This window comes from Suricata suricatta, chromosome 15 (genome assembly GCF_006229205.1).
Source record: "Suricata suricatta isolate VVHF042 chromosome 15, meerkat_22Aug2017_6uvM2_HiC, whole genome shotgun sequence".
NCBI lineage: Eukaryota > Metazoa > Chordata > Mammalia > Carnivora > Herpestidae > Suricata > Suricata suricatta.
In genome coordinates this window covers 35,580,291-35,603,426 of record NC_043714.1, presented here as the reverse complement: position 1 = coordinate 35,603,426, position 23,136 = coordinate 35,580,291, and the positions used below count along the sequence as shown (strand labels likewise).

At 38.3% G+C, this 23,136-nt stretch overlaps 1 long non-coding RNA gene across 2 annotated transcripts; it reads right to left on the bottom strand.

The window, feature by feature from the left end:
- Positions 1–5,455: 5,455 nt before the first annotated feature.
- Positions 5,456–21,970, bottom strand: LOC115279270. 2 transcript variants are annotated; one of them, XR_003903321.1, is made up of 4 exons: positions 21,779–21,970; positions 20,398–20,516; positions 19,937–20,032; positions 5,456–5,604 (listed from the first exon to the last, which is right to left on the bottom strand). It is a non-coding gene; the product is annotated as an uncharacterized LOC115279270 (long non-coding RNA). The 2 variants fall into 2 exon arrangements; XR_003903322.1 differs by lacking the exon at positions 20,398–20,516.
- Positions 21,971–23,136: the final 1,166 nt, after the last annotated feature.

The following is a 23,136-nucleotide window of genomic DNA, read 5'->3' as shown; positions in this document are numbered from 1 at the left end:
TCTCATTAATGATCTTAGCTAGATCTTCTGGATAACCTGCTGCAACTACCACATCAACACTTGATGCTTTACCTTGCACTTTGATATTATGGAACAGCTTTTTTCTTTAAACCTCATGAACTGACCTCTGCTGGCTTCAAACTTTTCTTCTGCAGCTTCCTCACCTCTCTCAGTCTATGTAGAATTGAAGAGAGTTAGGATCCTGCTCTGGATTAGATTTTGGCTTACAGTTGTGGCTGGTTTGCTCTTCTGGCAGACCACACAAACTTTCTCCATATCAGCAATAAGACAGTTTTGCTTTCTTATCAGTCATGTGTTTACTGGAGTGTTGCTTTTTATTTCCTTCAAGAGCTTTTCCTTTGCATTCACAACTTGGTTAACTGTTTGGTGCAAGAGGCCTAGCTTTCAACCTATCTCGGCTTTTGACATGTTTTCCTCACTAACCTTAATCACTTCTAGGTTTTGATTTAAAGTGTGCCTTAGTGGCTCAGTCGGACTTCTGCTTAGGTCATGATCTTGTGGTTCACCGGTTCGAACCCTGCTCTGAGCTGTCAGCACAGAGTCAAGAGTCTGCTTCCAATTCTCTGTCTCCCTTTCTCTCTCTGCCCCTCTCCTGCTCACACAATCTCTCTCTCTCTCAAAAATGAAAAATATCAAAAATAAAATAAGTGTGACTCTCCCTTTCACTTGAACACTTAGAGGCCATTGCAGGATTATTAAGTGGCCTAATTTCAATATTGTCATGTCTCAGAGAATAGGAAGGCCAGAGGAAGAGAAGAGAGATGGGAAATAGCCAGTAGGTGGAGAAGTCAGAACACATACCATTTCATAACTTCAAACTCTTTTTTTTTTTAAATGTTTATTTGTTTTGAGAGAGAGAGGCAGAGAGAGAGCGGAAGACAGAGAATCCCAAGCAGGCTCCAGGCCCGATGCAGGGCTCTCAATCTCATGACTGTGAGAGCATGAAATGAGCTGATATCAAGAGTTGGGCACCTAACCAACTGAGCCACCCAGGTGCCCTTTAAGTTCCCTGTCTTTTGAGGAGGGCACTTGTTGGGATGAGCACTGGCTGTTGTATGTAAGCCAATTTGACAAGAAATTCTATTTTAAAAAGTGTACACACAAAAAATTTCCCTGTCTTATCTGGGTGCAATTCATGGTGCCTGAAAACAATGAAAACAGTATCATCAAAGTCCACTGATCACAGAACATGATAAGAAATTATAATGAAAAGGTTTGAAATATTGTGAGACTTACCCAAATGTGACACAGAGACATGAAGTGAGCAAATGCTGTTGGAAAAATGAGGCCAACAGATGTGCTCAACACAGCTTGCCACAAACCTTCATTTCGTAAAAAACGCACTATCTGTAAATCACAAAAAGCAAAGTGGAATAAAACAAAGCATGCCTGTACCAGTGAGTTGTACTCATTCATATGTGTTTATGCGTTAATCAGCATCCTTTTGTTTCAGCTTCAAGAATGTCTTTCATCATTTCTTGTAAGGCTGTCTTACAAGAAAGTGGAGATGCTTTCCCTCAGGTTTTGTTTGTTTGGAAAGTCTTTCTCTTTCATTTCTGAAGAACATCTTGGCTGGGTATAGCATTTTGTTGACAAATATATATCTCCCCCACCTTTTTTTTTTTTTTTTTTGGAGAGAAAGAGCACAAGCATGCTTGTGAGCAGAGGAAGAGGGATTCCCAGCACAGAGCCTGATGCAGGGCTTGTTCTCATGACCTTGAGATGCCAACTGAGCCAAAATCAAGAGTCAGACATTCAATTGACTGAGCCACCCAGGCACCCCTCAATATTTTGAATACATCTGGCTTGCAAAGTTTCTGTTAAGAAATACACAAATAATCTTACAGGGGCAAACGAATGGGATGAATCACTTTTCTCTTATTCCTTTATAGTTCTGTTTGTCCTTGACTTTTGATAATTTAATTATAATAGGTCTCTGTATAGCCCTTATTGAGTTCAACCTACTTGAAATCTTTTGAGCCTCATGAATCTGATGTCCATTTCTATCCCCAAATTTGGGAATTTTTTTCAGCCATTATTTAATTAAACCTTCTGCTCCTTTCTCTTTCTGTTCTCCTCCTAGGACTTCAATAATGAATAGATTGTTTCTCTTAATGGTACGCCATAATTCATGTATACTTTTTCTTTTTTTCTCTTTTTGTTCCTCTGACTGGTACTTTCAAATGACCTTTTCATTTGCTGATTCTTCTGCTTGGCAAAATCTGCTGTTGAAGATCTCTTTGGAATTATTCAGTTCAGTCATTGTATCTTTTGGCTCTAGGATTTCTGGCTTTGTTTTCTTTTTTTTTATATATATAATTTCTATGTCATTGTTGGTCTTCTCATTTTTCTCATGCATTGTTTTCCTAATTTTAATTAGTTGTCTGTACATTCTTGTAGTTAATTTTAAAAGAATTATTTGGAATTCTTTGTCTGACAGTTCACAGATCTCCATTTCTTTATGGTCAGTTATCAGAGCTTTATTAGTTTTCTTTGCTGATACATTTTCTTGATTATTCATGTTCCTTGTGGCCTTATATTTGCACCTGCACAGTTGAGGAAGTATGCACCTCTTTTAGTCTTTACAGATTGGCTTCAGCAGGCTAATCCCTTCAACAGATTGTTTTTCCAGAGACTCTGGGTGGGCTGTCTACAGGTATCTATGGTCAGGCTTGATGCTAAGAGTCCTTGAATTCCCAAATCTGGTGTCTTGATGAGCAAGTGGGCATGCCTGGTGCTTGGGGCCACAGGGACTAGCCTGGTGGCTAGGTCAGTGGTGATGGGCCTAAGACTTTCGTCTGTGTGGAAAGACCTGTAACTTGAGTTCATAGGGATCAGTCAGGAACTAAAGAAGACTGGAGTGGGTGAAGTATACGAGTCCAAAGAGACTGGTCTGATACTGAGAGGAGCTAACCTGGAGTCTGGGGCCTTGGGAACTGACTTGGAAATTAGTTCTCTTGGGGCTGGTTTGTCACTGGGTGGGCTGAGATTCTAGATCTGTAAGAACCAGCCTGATGCTAGAGTAGACCAGAGGTCTGGTGCCATGTGTGTTGGCTTGGTGCTGAGGTTAGCTGAATTCCTATGTCCATGGTAGTTGGCACTGGACCTGGCTGACAGCCTACGTTCATGGATCCTGGCCTGAAGCCTGGGTTCACATGGGTCAACTGAGGACCTAGGAAACAGGAGCTGCCCAGTACTGAGATTTGCTTAGAATCTGGGTTAGTAGGATCCTGGTGCTCCAAGAGCTTCCCAGGACAGTGGAAAGCAGTTGGTGACGGCTTGATCTGGGAGCCTGGGTTCATGGAAACCCAGTAGGAACCTGGTGCCATGGAAGCTACCTGAGGCCACTGGAGCTGGTCAGTGCCTGAGCTGATTAAACCAGAGATGTGGGCATGCTGGAGCCAGCTGGCAGTGGGTTGGGTGAGGATCCTGGTTTTGCTGGAGCTTCTCAGAGCCTGGTGTGATGGAGGTATTATGACTCTATCTTTCCTAATCCCCATGATACATCTTTTCTTATTCTGTGCTTCACTCAGGTATTATAATCCATCACCTGGAATCTTTGGTTCTTGTGAAGGCATTTGATGTGCAGACAGTTCACACTGATCTTGCTAGGGAGGGACAAAACTCGTATGCTACCATTTTGCTCTCTTCACTCTCAAAGTTTTTATGTTTATTGGACACCAAGTTAAAGCATTATTATGAGAGATTCTAAGTGCACAAAACAAAATTGCTGTGCCATAGAAAAACATGGAGAGGAGAAATCTAGCCGTAAGCAGAAACCACGCTAAAGGAGAACTTTATTTTTCTGAAACAAAAATCCCTTCACAGGCTTGGACACCACAGCTGTGAGCTTCTAATTTAAGGACTATTGGCAACTGTGTCTCTCCAACTATGAGAGAGATGTCCTGCCAATATTTGGAGACCAAGAGAGTAAGACACAGGGTAAATAAAAATAGGACAGGTTTTGATATCACTTACCCCATCCTTATGCACATAATTGAATCTTATTATTGCTCTTATTATTGTTGGACATCCTTCACCTCTACTAGATGTTTACTTCTCATTCTCTGCCCATCTCATTTGTTTGTAACTTTAAGTATACTGGTTCTTCCTACCTAGAATGTCCTGCAGACCCTCAGTATAATTGACTTTCTGGTAATACCCAGGGCTCTTACATTCAAACCCATTCATATCAATAATTGAACTCTGTTAACAATGTATAATTTATACTAATTGTCCAGTATGAACCCTATTAACACTGGAACATTTCATAGGCCTCACATGGTAATAGTTGTGCTTCTAGGTTTTTTTTTGGTTTTTTTTTGACTGGGAACACAGTGATATTCATTGATAAGTAAATTAGTAGGACCCCAGGAAATACCTTCATGTTTCTTTCAGGGTCCTGGATCTGTAGGTTAGAAAATGGTTTGAATGCTTATGTCACATATTTCTTTCTAGTGTTTTCCGGTGAATATATAATTTCTCAGGTTTTATTTCCATAAAAATGATAACTGTAATTTGGACTGTTCTATTACCTATAGTCTCGGTAAGGTATAGACACTTAATTATTTGAGGAACAAGGGAATTGAATTTCGATTGAATTTATATATTTTTTTTGAGAGAGAGAGAGCGAGCGCAAACCTATATGTGCATGCACTCACAGGGAGAGGGAAGGGTGGAGGGAAAAGGAGAGAGAGAGAATCTTAAGCAGGCTCAATGCCCAGCATGGAGCCCAATATGGGCCTTGATTATGATCTGAACTAAAATCAAGAATTGGATGCTTGGAGCACCTAGGCGGCTCAGTCAGTTAAGTGTCTGACTTTGGCTCAGATCATGATCTTGCAGTTCATGGTCTGAGCCCTGGGTTGGGCTCTGTGCTGACAGCTCAGAGCCTTGAGCCTGCTTTGGATTCTCTCAAATAAGCAAACATTAAAAAAAAAAAAAAAAAAGAATTTGATGCTTAATTGACTGAGCCACCCAGGTGCCCTTCAGTTGAATTTGTTGTATTGCTATATAGCTATGTAGACAGCAATACATTTAACTAGTAATGCTATATAGGCTAAAACACTTGATAACAGTTAATATAACAGGTAACTTGACAGACTTGAGGTAAGGCAGTCCTTGACAAGGCACCAGAATAAGCTTCCACCAACATTTTTTTAAATTTTAAGAGGCCTACAGGGGTTGCCTGTGTGGCTCAATTGGTTAAGTGTCTGACTTTGGCTCACGTCATGAACTCACAGTTTGTGAGTTTAAGCCCCATATTGGGCTGTGTGCTGACAGCTCAGAGCCTGGAGCTGCTTCAGATTCTGTGTCTCCCTCTCTCTCTACCCACCCCCAAGCCTTCACGCTAGCTCGCTCACTCTCTCTCTCTCTCTCAAAAATAAATAAACATTTAAAGATTTTAAAAAAGAGGCATACAAATCACCTGGAAATTTGTTGAAATGAAGATTCTGATTCAGTCGATATGGAGAGAGACTGGAAAATTCAAGGATGGTATTGCAGGTCTGTGGACCACACTTTGAGTAGCGAGGCCAGAATTCAGGAGACTTTATTTTCACAGCATCTAAATCAAGTTGTTTACTAAGACATCAAGAGGAAAAAAATGTCAAGAATCAAATGCCAGTATGGGTGGCAATATAGATTTAATTAACAGTTAACAGTGTTTGAGCTAACTCACAAGATATCTAAGTACTGTCTTCTGATGATTTAATGACTTTATTTTCTCATTCTCTTTTGCACTGTTCTCTTCGGTCCAGAGCTTTCTGCACTTTTTAGTCATAAAAAGACTAGCTTCTGAGATGCCATTTAGAAAATCATCACCTCTTGAAACCCAAATGTACCCTTCTCACATTGGTGATCCTCATTTCTACTTTAAAATACTCCAGTAAAACCAAACTGCTTTTTACTGACAGCTGTTTAGGGCGCACTGGCAGAAGAAAGCATTTATTTCATCTTGATCCTCTAGAAAGAATAAATTCTCTTCTGGTTTAAAACTCTATTAATTAGATACTTCTTTGCCATCTTTCCTGTTCACATATAATCAGCGTATCATATAAGACAGTATCTGAAAACTTGGCAAGTATCATTCCTTCACATTCACACAATACATGGTGGTTTACACTGTGAACCCCACCTAATGCTTTCTGTTGAAGTTTTCTGCTAATTGTACATTTCCCCCCAAAACATACGCCATGCCATCTAAATTATACCATACCATACAAGGAGAGGGATAATTTTTATTTGTTTTTGGATATGCGGTTCATGGCACTACATCATCTTTAATGAAGGACACAATATGATCTGCCACTATCCTGGACATCTGTGCACTTCTGAAAGCACTAAAGAAGTAATCAGGCACATGAAGAACATTCTTTAATCTTGTGGAATATTTTTCAACCAGAAAAAGAATGCACAGTAATAATGGAATAAAATCCTCTAGGAATTCACCTTGCACTCTGACCACACATCCTTGGCCTTTCTCCCAGACTTCGTTTTTTGCCACTAGCCAACTCTCTATTATTGAGGAACCCAGTGCTCTGTCCTTAGTATCATTTTCTTCCTCTCTCTTCTGTATGGTCTCCCAGCTCAAGCTCATCCATTCCCGATTGAAACTATGGTTATGGCTCCTTTGTCCCCAGCCCAGATCTCCCCTCTGGGCCTCAGGCTTGTATACTGTATTGACTCCTAGGTGGCTCCACTTGAATGTACGATGCATGTCACAAGTAAAACATGTTCAAAAGTTTACGAAGCAAGTATTTTTTTTTAGTTTGAGTTTAGTTTGTTTATTTTATATTTGACATACAATGTTACATTAGTTTCAGGTGTACAACATAGTGACTTGTGAAGTTTATACATTATACTATATTCATCACAAGTGCATTACCATCTGCCCTGTTCTATTGCAATGTTAATATCATGGACTGTAGTTCTTATGCTGTGCTTTTTAGTGTGACTTATGTGTTCCATAAGGCCGAATCTCCTCCTCCTCTTCACCCATTATGCCCAAATCCCCCTAACTGCCTTCTTTCCAACAACCATTAGCCCGTTCTCTGGATTTAGAACTCTGATTCTGCTTTTCTGTTTATTCTTTTTTTGTTTGTTTGTTTGTTTGTTCCGCTTATAAGTGGAATCATATGATATTTGTCTTTCTTTGTCTGACTCATTTCACTTAGCATAATACCCTTTCTGGGTCCATCCATGTTGTCTCAAATGGCACAACCTCATCCTTTTTTATGACTGTGTAACATTTCATTGTGCGTGTATGTGTGTATCACATTTTCTTTATTCATTTGTTTATTGATGGACATGTAGTGTGTAAAACAAGCCCTCTGCTAGCCTCCAAGGTGACTGGTGAAATCAAAATCTTTCTATGTTCCAGGAGATATTCTAAATTCTTTTATCTCCACCACTTCTCATGTCTAATCAATCATTAAGCCTTATTGATTAGATTCCAAAATATTTTTTAAAATGTGTCACTTTTGTTTATATCCACCACAACTAACCATTTTTAATCCAGACATGCATCATTTCCTTCCTGGGCTTTTGCAATATCCTCTTTACTCTTCTCACTACTTTCAGGGTTAACATTCAAATTCATCTTCTACCACACTTCCAGAGTAATCTAAAGCGCAACTCTGATTTGGTCATGATATAGCTTTAAATCATGAATGTCTCACTAGCTATTACATAGCATGCAAATGGCTTTATCTTCTTTTGCTCTAGCCCATTCTTTCCAATTTACATTTCTTTCTCTATTTATAGATCTCCATTTTTTTATGCCTCCATTCCTATTATGCACTATTCTGTCTACCTCCAATCCTCCCCAAGCCATTTAAGAAATATTACTCATCCATCAGGACTCTGCTTAATTACCATCTTTCTGTGGAGGAATAACTGGATCTCCTCCTGTGCTCACCCCCTTTCTAGGCAGTTCTATTCTAACCTCAACGCAGTAAATACACTTGTCTGTTTCCCACACAAGACCACGAGTAGTAGGCCTCACAGGCTGCCCTGCACGGACCCGTTTATAAATATCTCAAATTATTCATGTTATTGTTTGCCTAGTCCCTTTGGGTAGCTTACTTCCTGCACCACGTTTAAGGTGTCTTGTCTACCTTTGGTAAAAAATAAATCCATCTCATTCCACTTTATACATTCATCAAAGGAGCTCCTGTATAAAAACCCATAGTAGAACTTTTTTCCTTGGATATAAATGTCAAGAACAGCTGCATATCTCTTAAATAATCAGTTTGTGAACACACGATCATTTGTAGTACGGTGAATCTTAAAACTCACTGTATTTCCCTCTTTGCTCTTGTACTGAAAGAAATTCAGAGCAAAACGTATGACTCACCTCTAAAACCGGTATGGAAACTTATACAAAGGGTTTTTATACACTAATCTTCGCTCTTTTTTCATGTTATATCTTTATTTTCGCCTTTGTACCAGATGTTCTCATCATTTTAATTTTTCTACATTTATGTTTTTGTAAGAGAAAGTGACTTTTAAGATGTATGAAATTAATAAGTGATATGGTATTTTGCCCAAATTGAAAGTTGTTGTTGTTGTTTTTTAACATTTTTATTTATTTTTGGGAGAGATACAGAGACAGAGCGTGACCAGGGGAGGGGCAGAGAGAGAGAGAAAGAGAGAGAGAGAGAGAGGGAGACACAGAATCAGAAGCAAGCTCTAGGCTCTGAACTGTCAGCACAGAGTCAAAGTGCAGGGTTCAAACCCACCAACCGTGAGATCATGACCTGAGCCAAAGTCAGATGCTCAATGCTCAACCGACTGAGCCACCCAGATGCCCCATCCCTCTCCTGATTTTGATACTCAAACTTCTTTATTCTAATTCTGGTTGAAAAAGTATTGTGAACAATATAATCAATTTCTAACTTCTTTTAATTATCTGTGATAAATGTTTACTTTAAGCCTTGATCATTAAACTATCTTCAGAATATTGTTATTCCCCAGCTAAGAAAAATTTATACTTTACTTTAGGATACATTCTTGAGATAACCTTATCATTTCTATGTAAGTGTAGCTTGGTTTTTTTTTTAGTTCCTATGTGCCCATCATTGTCTTTAAGATTGCTATATTTTACTGGGTTACAACAATTATTGCTGTGAAATACCAAAATATCTCTTTTTTTCTTAAAGTTTATTTATTTTAAGAGAGAGAGAGAGAGACAGTGAGTGAGTGAGGAAGGGGCAGAGAGAGAATTCCAAGCAGTCTCCACACTGTCATCATGGAGGCTGGTGTGAGGCTCAAACCCATGAACCATGAGATTATGACCTGAACCTAAAGCAAAAGTCAGACACTTATCTAAGCCACCCAGGCACCCCTCAAAATATTTTCTAGAGTCAGATAACTTTGCATAAAATTAATATACATGACTTTAGTGGTAGTCACACTGAATATTTACTTTATAATAATTAGTAAAGGTGTACTTACATTTTATATGAATTTTTCTAAATGTATTATACTTCACAATTTTAAAAGTTTTTCAGAGCTACTATTACTCAAAGCCTAGGAAGGTATTAAATAATTATAGGTCTAACTCTAGGGAGGTAAATAAACAAAGGTTGGACAAAATATTATTTTTAAAAATTTGAGAGCGTTGGAGAGCTACAAAGGCACAGATGAATTCCTGGACCAAAAGCCAAGAGGCAAAGAAAACTCAGAAAGGCTAGCCTAGGACTTGGACCACTTTTGTCCAGGGACATCAGTTAGTTCTACAAGATGGTTCAGAAGCTGAGAAGCTTACAATAGTGTTGCAAATTTAGGAGGATAAAAATTGGAGTATAGAACCTGCCAGGGAGTGGGGGCTCTTGGCAGAGGCTCAGGTTTTAGGTCAACAATTTAAGAGCTAAACAGTTAGGGTAAACCAAAATTGCTCAGCTCTCACAGAGTCTGGAGCTCAGTGTCAGCCAGTCAATCCCAGATGAGATTAAGAAGATCTAGTATTTTTTTGTTGCAAGTTACCTGCCAGAAACAGATGTAAGTCTTATTTGGGATGAAGTTAACTATCTTAGGCATCAAATTACCTCTATATTTTTTCAAATACAACTGGCACGGACTTTATTTTTTTTAATGTTTATTAATTTTGGGGTTTTTTTAATATAATAATTTATTTTTTTAACATATGCAATTATTTTCCATCATTTACAATACAGTAGTTACAATGACACTCCAAACAGAAAAGCAAAGTAAAAAATCAAAACCCCAACTTCTATTTCATGTAATTAGACTTAATTTCTTATACAGAAATTAGAAGGTTAAGTAACAACTAGTTAATCACCTAATTTCACAGCTATCTGAAGTGGCGATCATTATGTAGCAGCTTATCTATGATACATTCAAGATAAATGATATAAGTTATTACTTGCCCATAAGCTAAAACACAGCCTGCTTAATACCTTTCCTTAAATTTCACCTCTATACTACAATATACTTATTTTTGTGGTAAGAACAGAACACAGCAAGAGATCAGCTCTCCTAACAAAATTTTAGGTGTCCAGTACATTAGTGCTAAGTACAGTTACATGTCATACAGCAGATCTTCAGAGCTTATGGGAAATGGGGAGTTACCAATCAATGAGCATAAAGTTTCAGTTAAGCATGAGGATGATTTAATGAAATAATTAATTGTATTATGTCATGTTTTGACATCTTACAAAGGATTTCCTGCTGGGAGTAGACTGTGCCTCCCTGAGCTTGCCAATTCTCAGAGACAGCAAAGGACTCAGCCAAGAGCGTGCCTCTAAAACTTGCCAATCCACTGCCATTTCCCTTCTCCCCACCTGTGTTTCAGGAGGCAATATTTTCTTCTTTAATCACCGCAGGGACAGGTACCAGACAACTAGGGGCCACCCTATAGCTTAGAATCTGCCGGAGTTATTCAAACTAGCCAACCCTAACCTGTGTATCCTGCCCTGCCTTGCCTTTCCCACAGAAACCAAGTAAAATCTCAGGCATAAACCTACCACCCTCTCCAGCAACTGCTTCCAGATCAAAACCTTGTGTTCCTCCATGGATAAGCCACGTCTCTTGTTTCTAGGGAAATTGTAAATGACATTAAACTTCTCTTTCAATAGCATTGATCTCTTCATGCCATCACTCAGTCACCTTTACAAATTAAGACCCAGGCACAAGGCCTACATGTGAGGTACTTAACACAGTATTTGGTACATTAATAATAGTTATTTAAATTTGGGATATAATCTATGAAATAATTCTATGAAATGCCAAAGATTCTAACTTGAAAGTTACTTGCATTCAAAATAATAGCTGAATTTATACTGAAATCATTTTATATTTTATGATCTTTCTTTAAATGCATTCAAGGTAGACTGATAAACTGTGAATTGATACCTTGATCCAAATATGCTAACATGGACTATTTAAATATTCTTTATGCTCATAAATATTCTTTATGCTGCACAGTTTTAAAATATTCTCAGTTGCATTATCTCATGTTGAGCTCACAACCCTCTGGTGAAACATCAGGGCAGTTTTACTCACCCAGTCTACAAGTGACAAGCCTGGGCCAAAAGGACCTGGGGCTAGAAAGTGGCAGAGGTGGGGTTAGAACATTTGTCTCAATCTGTTTTTTTCACTAGCACTCATCAGAGAAATAATGAGAACTTTCTTTCCTACTTTACCTATAAAAATTCTACTAACTCCAGTTCAACTTCAAATGCTATCTCCTCATCAGATTGTCCTTTAATGTCTCCAGTTCAGAAGACACTTTCTACCTGAAGCCCTGTCCTTTGTTGGCTGTGGATGCTTCTATCCATCATGATATGTGACACTGTATGGTGGATATGCACGCTGCTGGCACAGCGAGAAGTAGGAAAAGGCCTTCAGAGTATTTCCATCATGGAGGCATGTGGGTGGCTCAGTCAGCTGAGTGTCCAGCTTCGGCTCAGGTCATGATTTCATAGTCATGGGTCGAGCCCCGCATTGGGCTATATACTATCAGCACAGAGCCCACTTTCAGATCCTCTGCCCTCTTCTCTCTTGCCTCCCCTGCTTGTGCTCCCTCTCTCAAAAATAAACAAACATTAATACAACAACAATAGCAAACCATGATGTCCAACACCACACAGGCAGGGAACTAACCAGAACCAACACCATGCTGAGGATTTAATTTAGAAGCTAGAGTGATATTGAAAGAAGTGAACTCTTCCAATGTTTTAATCATGTTCTAATCATATAATCATAACCAGCGTGGAGAGTGCTTAACTTCCTTTTATTTTCAACAATGTCTTATTCTAATTGAATCTCAACTACATTTGAATAAGTAAAAATTGAATGATGGATAAAATTTGGGGACAGCTATAGTTGTTAATAAAAAAAGAATCTTGCTAGAACCAATTAGAGGCTGTGTGTTATGAACCATTAACAGTAAGAAAAAAGAGTTTATGGACTTCATGTCTACAGTGCTACCTACTATGAGTTTTTAGAAGCAGAGGAACAAGCTTCCAGCAGGGAAATTAGATATGAGTCTCCCCAGGAAACTTTATGATGGATTTTAAATGTGTCTGGGTTCCACACATAGGAATTTAAACAAAGAAGGTGCATGGGTGGCTCAGTCAGTTAAGCATCTGACTTTGGTTCAGGTCACAATCTCTCAGTTCGTGAGTTCAAGCTCTGGGTCAGGCTCTGTGCTGACAGCTCACAGCTTGGAGCCTTCTTCAAATTCTGTGTCTCCCTCTCCCTCTGCCCCACCCCGGCTTACACTCTATGTCTCTTTCTCTTTCAAAAATTTAAACATTAAAAAAAATTTTTTAATGAAATAAAATAATAAACTACAGAAATAGCTTTATAAAGATGGATACAGATGGCAGCATTTTATAATAACAAACGTAAATGAACAATCTACTAAAAAATAGAAATTGGTTATAAAAATCATAACATATACAAACAACTAAATATGATGCTTTATATATAAAATAAATGATATATTTTATATCTTTATGTATTATATATAAAGATATAAAATATATTTATATATTCTATATTTTATATATAAATATAAAATAAATGTATAAATAAAAAATACAATAATTATACTATTAAAGTATATTTGAGAAAAAGTCATTATTTATTTTAGAGTTCCAAAGGGTTGTACTATTATACATATATAATATCTCATAAATTTATGGATGGTTTTTTCCATTAAAAATCTGTATTTTCTAATCCTCTTACAATGAACCCACAGTATGTATGTAGTAAAAACATAATTAAAGTTAAAAAAAAAGTAATGTGCTTGGATTGTACTTATGCTGCAGGACAAAGATGAAATATACATTTTGTTTCCAAGATTCATTAACCAAAGAAATACTAATTAACCTTTAAAACAAAGTAAAAACACAAACTAATTTGAGTTAAATACTTGATGAACCAAATACAATGCCTATTAGCATTACAATGTTAGGGCTTGAATCAGAAATGATATTTATTTAATGAATATGACCTTTCTTCTTTATCCATACATTTTTTGTTACTATGAAAAGTTTGCATAACAAACAAAAGCATGTTGTAAAGGGAAGTAATGTAAAAAGGAATATAGAATACTTAAATGCTTACAGGAAATTAAAAATGAATTATGTTCAGGGTTCAGGAATGCTGTCAAATGGAATACAGAGGGAATGGAATTGACATTTTCTCAGTGCACATTGTGAGTTCAGTATTTTATAAACACTGCCTCACTTAATTCTTATAACAACTTTTTTCTTAATTTTTTTTATGTTTTTTTATTATTTATTTTTGATACAGACAGAGACAGAGCATGAGAGGGGGAGGGGCAGAGAGAGAAGGAGACACAGAACCGGAAGCAGGCTCCAGGCTCTGAGCTAGCTGTTAGCACAGAGCCTGACGCGGGGCTTGAACCCACAAACATGAGATCTGACCTGAGCGGAAGTCAGAGGCTCAACCAACTGAGCCACCCAGGCGCCCCTGATTCTTATAACAACTTTAATGAAGTGGATATGTTTTTTCCTACTTCCAGAGGAGGATAATGAAGGTAGGAGGGATCAGCCAACCTGAGAAAAAAAGGTTACATAGATGGTGAATAGCAAAACCAATAAGCAAACCTGTATGTATCTGATTCCAAGCCTCCTGATTGTTTTGTTATCCCTCCACCTATAACTGATTTTCTCCTTGGAATTCTTTTGTAATTTGCTTTCACATTCTTGAGTAAGTGATAAAACTTTTACATAAATAGCCTAAAACATCTCTAATTAACTATATATTAGATATCAGTATAGATAGCATATAAGGTTCTTTTATTTATATAGAACCCACTGTTAATATTAATGATTTTATTTGAATTATATATGACCCCAGCCATATTTTCTTAATATATATAAATTTATTGTAATATATCCCATTATACAAATCTTTTATCTTTACTTAAAGGCTACATTAAAAAAGATGTAGCATTAGAAATTAAGAGTATAATAAAGGCAAAATTCAGGCTTTATTTCTAAGCTTCTGGAAAAGTCACTTTTTAAAAAATTGTTTTATTAAAAATTTTTTTAATGTTTATTTATTTTTGAGAGAGAGGGAGACAGGGACCAAGCATGAGCAGGGGAGGAGCCAAGAGGGATAGAGATACAGAATCCAAAGCAGGCTCCAGGGTCTGAGCAGTCAGCACAGAGCCAAATGTGGGGCTTGAATTCATGAACCATGAGATCCTGACCTGAGCTGAAGTCAGACACTTAACCGACTGGACCCACCCAGGTGCCCCCTGGCAAAATTACTTTTAACATAAAACCTCAGGCAAAACCTTGACATTAGCAAACAATTGTTTTCTTTTGAGGTACCCGACACCCTGTTTTCTGAAACAACAAAAATGTTTGGATTGGTTACAGCATATGTTAGGAAAAATATATCCTATTTATATTAAGAAACTAAAATGATATAGTTATGTGTTGTGTTACTTCTTATATTCATCTAATTAAAAGCACATCTCCTAAATTAAAGGAGGCCTGTAAGGCCTCAGGTCAGTGGGAGATCATATAATCCAGTAAACAGATGAGGGATCTATGAACATGGTTGTAGCACTTGTAAATCTGAACTAGAGCTCTGGCAGATAAATTTTGTCCCAGAGCTCAATAGGATCCAGTCAGAAAGAATCCGTGTGCCTGTGTTTTCTCTGCTTGTGAAAGGACACAGGTCTGAACCAAACTGACTCCATGACAGGCTTCAAGTTTCCCCTCTGACCTTGGAGGCCTAAGTGTCAGTTTCTCAGAATCATTAGACAATGAAAGGGCACAGATTGCTCAACCAGGGACCACCCTAGTAACATCCAATCAGAAGCGGCCAGCTAAAATGTTTAACACTCCTAAGGGCAGGCCTAGAGATAGAAGCTATAGATAATCACTTATTGCTTAAGGCTAGTTACACCCTACATGGGGGTCCTTGGCCCACCCTGTAATTGGTTATTTTCAAAGATACTCTAAATGTTGTGATTGGGTCCCGCCAAAAGTAACAAACACTCTAAACAATGTGTATGGTTAGAGCTACTGCCAATGTTGTTATATGATAGTGATTGGATCACTGTACCTGTGTCACAATTTCCTGTAACTCCCCCTTCCTAAGCCCCATAAAAACCCTGCTCAGGGGCTCTCAGCACGGATCCACTGTGCTGGTGAAGTCTGTGAGCCTCAGCTTAAGCCCGGCGAGCTTAAGCCGTAATAAAACGCCCTTTGCTTTTGCATGTGTGACTCAGTCTCCCTGGTGGTCTCTGGTTTTGGGGGATGATATTGCGATCTGGGCATAACACTTGTTTGGAAAACTGCCTATACCAGGGTCATGTGCCACTGCTGGTTAAACAGCATAATAAGGAACCACACCCCAGAACTAAGAGCATCTTTTGAGTCTATAAATCTGTAATAGTAGAAAGCTAAAAGCTTCCCAGGATATCCTTAGGTCTCTAAGTTTAAGAACAATGCCCTGATCCTCTAAGAATAACATTCTTCCTGAAAAAGCCAAGGAGAATGTTCTTTCAATGATCACAACAAACATAACAAAATTCCCAAGAAACTTGTATTTCAATGTTTTGGACTTTGGGGAAAAGATATCAAATATTTAAATGCATTTCCTGTTTAGCAAACAAACAAACAAACCAAAAACTCTTTCTTGAAACCTGAAATATTTCTTTTCTTACAAAGAGTAACAAAAAAGGTCAGGATACAGAAAATCTTTCCTGTTCTACTGTTCCTTTCCTAAATCAACTCAAAATTACTCTCCTGACATGTACTAGGAGCCATTGTTCTTTCTGACAAACCAAATGCAGAATGAGTGTGCACCGTTCCCAATAATACAGAGTGAATAATAAATCCCTACAGACACTTGCTTCTCAACCTGAATACTGTGTATGCTCTCAGAACCTGTACTTTTGGCTGCTACTATATATTTCATGCTCTCTCATAGATGGTGCTTCTAGATCCCCAAATTCTGTGACGTGTCTGCAGATCACCCCATCAAGGTGTCTGGACTTCTCATTGTGTTTGATTGACATAGTGTTTATCATTAAACTTTCCAAATAGCTCCTGAGGGCACATTTCATGGTTTTAGTGGCTTATAAAAAAAGTCATTTCAAATTTCTCTGGATGAAGTGTGTACAACAAGCTCTCTTTAACAGACACTAGATTTTGTAGTATGATATTGGTGGAACTAAGTTCCATTTTCTTTTTCACTAGATCAAGAGTCAGCAATGTATGGCCCACAGGTCAAATATGGCCAGTCACCTGTTTTTATAAATGTGGTTTCATTGGAACAGAGCCACAATTATTTATTAGATATTATTAGATATTGAGTACTTGGACCAGAGGTGGTTTGACTTGCAAAGCCTAAATTATTTATTATCTGGCTCTTTACACATGTTCATTGATATATGTCAAAATTCACCAGTTCCTCAAATATTATTTCCACTTTCACGAGAGTGGGCGATTCATGGGTGATACGGAAAAGACATCCAAGTGCCTGTAAAGCTTACCAAGAAGACCATCAACATTCTTCTCCTACAAAGAGTTCACCAGTTTCGAATATTTTCTCACAGCATACCACATGAGTGCATACCACAGATGTCCTAACACATTCGCTGAACTCCAAGCGCTCACCCATACAAGCCCAGAGGCCAGGGGCAGAGAGTGGTCCCACCTGGAGCGGAGATGCCCACGTTACTGCCCACCCATCATGAACCTGGGCATGCCATACCAGGAGCCGACCCCCTGCCAGGCCCATCGTTCACCCAGCCTGAAGGAGGAGGGTGCTGGCATGCCATTTTATGTTTTACTGCCTTCATTTTTCTTTTTCCTTTACAAATTTCCTGCAGCAAGCATGGGTATTCAAGTTGTTGCTCTGTACTGGTCAGCTTTCCTTGGGTTATACTGCAGTAAAACAACAACTCCCAAATCTCAGTGCTTACAACAAGGGTTTACTTCTCATTTATGTTATGGATTAGCTAGGGATTGTCTCAGAGACTACTCCAAATGTCTTCTTTATTCCAGAATCCAGGATTGAAGGAGCAGTGTCTCTTTGCTACAGACCGTTCTTGGCACAGAGTGGGAGCAATGGCACAACTTTGTGATAGCTCCTAAAACCTCTGCTCAGACAGACATCCCATACGTTTATTCCACTCCTATTCCACTGACCAACACAAGTCACATGCTCACACCTGATAGAAATGTAATGGAGAAATATATTCCTCCCATAGAGAAGACCTACTTCAAGATCCATGGCAATGTAGACAATTACAATCTTGTTAGAGGGAAGACCATGAAAACTTGGGAATGTTAATACAATTTATGACATATTCTTTAAATGTATTTTATTATTTTTTTAATTCTGTTTGATGTTTGTTTATTTTTGAGAGAGAGAGAGAGTGCCCATACACGAGCATGGGAGGGGCGCAGAGAGAGGGAGGCAGCGGATCCAAAGGAGGCTCTGCCCTGACAGAGGAGAGCCCGATGCAGGGTTCAAACTCACGAACCACTAGATCATGACCTGAGCTGAAGTTGGATGCTTAATGGACTGAACCGCCCAGGCACCCCCATGACATATATTTTATGTTTTTAGAAGTGGAATGTATTTCTGATTTCATAAAGTGTCACCTCCTCAGGACTAGGAACTTAATTTGGCCTCTGATCCATTTAAATGCATGACTCCAATCTGGACCTATGTGGTCTCTACCATCCTGTGAGCAGTTAAAAAGCCTTAGAGCCCTGTCTTGCCTGGTAGCCAAACTGCTTCTGAAACTACAACCTCAACTAGTGCCTGTCTCACTTTCAAGTCTTAACAAGTCTCTATGTAAAACTACAATTCTAAGTAGGACACTGGGTTTTGCTTTCCTATGTTTCAAAGATTTTTATGGACTGGATAAATGGTACATGCTCTGATGATAAAGTTAATATCCTGTTCTCATACCCACATCCACCTGCCCACCTCTGGGGGAGAAAGTGAGTTTAAGTAGAACTTTTTGTATCACTGATGACTTTTAAACTAATGGCTCTTGCTCAGATCATTCCAGGAACTTGTTTCAGGATAGATTCAGAGCCAGTTTATCAGATGTGGGTGAAAAATCAACCTCATTGTTGCATACATATAAGGCACATAAATTTATACGACTACTTTTTTGGTCTTTTTTTCTTTCTTTCCTCTTTTTGGCTCACCCACTGGAAGTTACTTATTAGACAACTTTCATGTGCCATTCACTGAGTATTCCCTTCTTCTTTGCTCATCTGGACTTCTTAAGCCTTCATATGCTGGTCTAGGCTGACAGGCACCACAGAGAACATTCTGGACTAACCTGGGTTGGACTGCTGGGGGAAAGTCTGCCAGTGAGCAAGCCGACTGACATTCCTCAGGAGTGTTACTCGCTTCTTAGCAGCTTATGGAGAAATCACCTGAAGTCATTATCCTTCAGTGAGGTCTTCTTGGCATCCCAGATATAAACTTGTGATTTAGGCTATGCCAACTGAGATGTAAGATATATATTAGAAGGCTGTTATTTGCTTCAGATGGATTCATTATGAGGGCTTACCATTTTAAAAATCTCTTTACTTTTAAAACTGGTTATGTCTTCATACAGCACAAAAATCAGAAGTTGCAAGGGAGGTTTATGGTGACGATGACTCTTCCATCCTTGTCCTCAGCTGCTCAGAGGCCCTCTCCAAAAGCAACAGCAGTTACTGTGTGTCTCCTCCCAGAGATACTCTCTACAGAGACATGCATGTTTCTAATTGGATCTCCTTTGCTTCCTTTCCTTCCTTTCTGCCTTCTCTCTTTTGGGGGATGGTACCTCTTCTGCACTACATAATATGTCTTCGAGAGCTTTCCTTTCCACTACATATAGAGAGCCTTGACTCATTCTGACTATTGAAAAGACGAATATTATGTGTGGAAACTGAGGACCAAACCACCTGGTTCCAAATATCAAAGCCATCATTAGTTCTGAGGTTTTGGGAAAATTACTTAAGTCTTCTGTTCTTCAGTTCCCTCATAGGGGTATTATAATAATTAAGCAATTTATAGTTATCCCTGGCACAAGCAAGTTCTCAAAGAGGTTATTGTCATTATTTATCATTAACATATATCTATTTATAGGTATTAATACCATACAGGTATATGGCATTATATATCTCATATATATGGAATTAAATAAATACCATAATTTATATAACTTATAATTTATTTATCTAAATAGATACTTAGGTTATTTCTAATCTCTAAATATTAAATATAGTGTTCAATGAAGATATATATTTACATGGCTCTTCAAATAGATACCTTGAGCACTTTAACTAAATGCACAGACATGGATAGGTTATAAGAAACAAAAGATTAATAATTTATACTTGTATATCACGTTATATCTTCAAATAATGTTTCCCTGCATTACCTCATTTAAACTTAAAGCTGCACGGTGAGTTCATCAGCTTTCTCTCCATCTTTTTTACCACCATCGTCACCCTTCCAGAGGACTATCAGTGCATCCCTGGCACATAAAAACAAATATGGCACATTGTAGGTTTAAAAGAAAATGTACTAGTGACTGAAAAAAAAAGAATGGAAAATAGATAACAGATGTAAAATACGGAAGCAGGGAGCAGGAAGCGGCAAAGCTCAGTTACTAAGGTCGAATGGCTGGGAACTACTGAAGCCAGATCTCAAGGCTGCTCCTTGTAACGCCATCTGCTGCTCTTCCACCAGGCAGGACTGCGCTGCCTGTCTCAACAATGACCGTGCAGAGCCACTACCAGCTCAAGATCAGCAGAAGAGAAGGTAAACCTTCCCTCTTGCCCAGCTCTTACTGAGACAACAATATTCTCTTTACACAATTCCCTTTAAAAAGAAACTTACCCATGAATGGATCTATAGTCGTGAGTATATCACAAGGGCAATTCTTTCATAATGCAGAATGCTGCCTTAATTTCAAACAACTTGATTAATTTTTCTTCAGTGTTCTTGGAAGGGAAATTCTAATATGTGATGATAAAGTGAGGGAAGGACAGGTAAGGAAAATAAACTTCTATAAAAATGTGAAACATGGTTGTCAAGGTAATTTCTTAACAGTTGGATTTGCATAGCTGGTTATTCATATATATATTTTAAAAGCTTGTAGAACCCAAGGACCAGCAAGTACAAAAATTATTTAAGATACCATCAGAGGAAACTCTGGAATTTCCAAAACAGAAACAAGAGCAGAGCCCAAATGATTCTGGTAGGACCACACTATTGCTGATCATTCACTTCCTCATGTCCACCTTTAGTGGATCACCTGCACCCGCTCACACGCAGCGGCTCTGCACTGACGTAAACACACGGCTTCCAGGCAAGGTGAACCTTCTCCCTGGTTTAGCCCCTCCGGGGAAACCTATCAAGCACTTCCTCAAAAGATTTCCTAAATGTCAGCTAACTCCGCACTCCCTGCATTTCTCAAAGTGTGACCTATAGACCACCTGTATCAGAATCACCTGTAGTGGTTCATTAAAAGGCAGGACCGTATCCCAGACCTACCGAAATCAAAGTACAAAAGGTGGAAACTGGAAATTCAGGATTTAATTAGCAATCTGGGCGGTTGCTTTCCACACAAAAATTTAAGAACTACAACTCAGTGATTTAGCCAAATTACTCCCTGAGTTGTTATAAGTTATAAATGGATCTACTTTTCCAGGAAAGATTTGAATTTCTATGTCAACTCTGGAACATGATCCTTAAATCTCCGCAAATTATAGGAAGTTGCTATTGCCTAGCAGAATTTTGTGTTCCTCATTAAAATAATTTGTGGTCTAATTTTAGTTCTCAAAAGACTAGAATATAAAGCCAGAATCAGTCTTAAAGGGGAAATTAATTGCTTGCATTGTTATCTTTCTCAACACAGGGCAAAGTGCTTATTAAGCGGAATTTAGAATACTAGTAGCCTGACAGAGGCAAAGTAAGAATCAAAGTTAATCTTTATAATAGATATTTTTAAAAAACATTAGGCAGATTCTAAATTTATTTTTAAGATAGTAGATAAAGGGAACAAAATATAATGGATCATAAAAGATAAATGCCCATGAGCTTCCTGCATGAATCTCTATAATCACCTGCTCTCCTTATATTTCTTTCCCAGGACTTTAGTATCACATTTCATATTTACATTTGTGAGCTACAAATAATAAATATTTTTACTTAACTAACACAAATACCCACAACAGTTTGGGACAAGAAGGATATAAATGTCCTAAGTAGAACTCACCTCTCGAATGCCAGAGGATAGCAGTAAAGTGGGCGTAGGTGACAGCAACACTTTTGTGCCTGGACAGAGCTGTGACTCCAAATCTTGTCTTCTTCAAGCCGGGTCAGTATGCAGCCAATTGTTGTTGTTGTTGTTTTTTACAAACCTAGGACCAGTTTGCACAGGTTTCCCACGTATTCTGGGGCATGCTCGTTCCCCTTGCTACTGCAGAGAAGACAAGCAGAATGTTAGAGACATTTTTAAATTTCCATTTTAAAATGGAAAGCAGAATAATTATTTCCAATCCTATACTATCTCAAACATTTTGGGTTGTCAGGGGACCGATTTCAAAGTTCTTAGCTGGAGCTTTGAGCTACCCAGCACTGGTGTCCCGACAACTTTGCCTACAAACACTTCTCTAAATGAACACTGTCCCCCAGAGCCTGCCCAGCCACCCAGGTCTCCTCCTTCCTTTCTAAACACGTGTTGTGCATTCCTGCTGCTCAACTGGGTTCATATCCTTCCCCTCACTTTCTCCCTCTTTAAATTCTATTCATGTTTCAACGTTCAGATCAAGCTTCCTTGCCCTGTGAACGTTTTTCTGAGCTCTTAGGACACAGCAGCTTCTTTCCTCTTCGAAAATGACAGCACTCTGTACCAATTATCTGTCAAACCTTGCCTTGAAACATCTTCCTCCAGTATTGTTATTTACCTTTAACTGTCTCCCTAAGAGTCAAGAGCACATTCTACCTTCAATCTATTGTTCCTTAGTTCTATGTTCACAATGTGTGTATAGAGCATGTTTGTTTAAGATATTCAGTAAAAGGATCATGCTTGATGTCAGACAGATCTGGGTAGGGTGTAGTCCTAACTCTGTAATTCAATTTTGTCACTGTAAAATATGCTAATAATACATACTCCTTAAGATTAATGAAATGTGAAGTACCTACCACATATAAATTAATGGTGCAGTCTTTGGCATAAAGAAGGAATCCAATAAATCATAACTATTACTTATCATCATCATCAGGTCCTTCATATCAGAGATTATCTGTATCTATGATGAACCCTCATATTATTATTTATTCAACAAATATTTATCATGGCCTCTGTTGCATGCCAGGCATTAGAGACACTGCAGTAAAAATGGCAAACTAGTTCATATCCTCATGGTACAAATCTTAAACCATTAGGGCAAGAAGGCATCTATAATAACTTCTAAGTAAGGTACACTCTATTGCTTTATGAGTTCATTTGTCTTCATAGAAGCAAAAAAAAAAAAAAAAAATCCCAAACCTTCTTATCTTAAAATAGCCACTAATCACATTTGAATTCTTTATTTTGCATGTGATAGGATTTGATGACAGTTCCATTACACT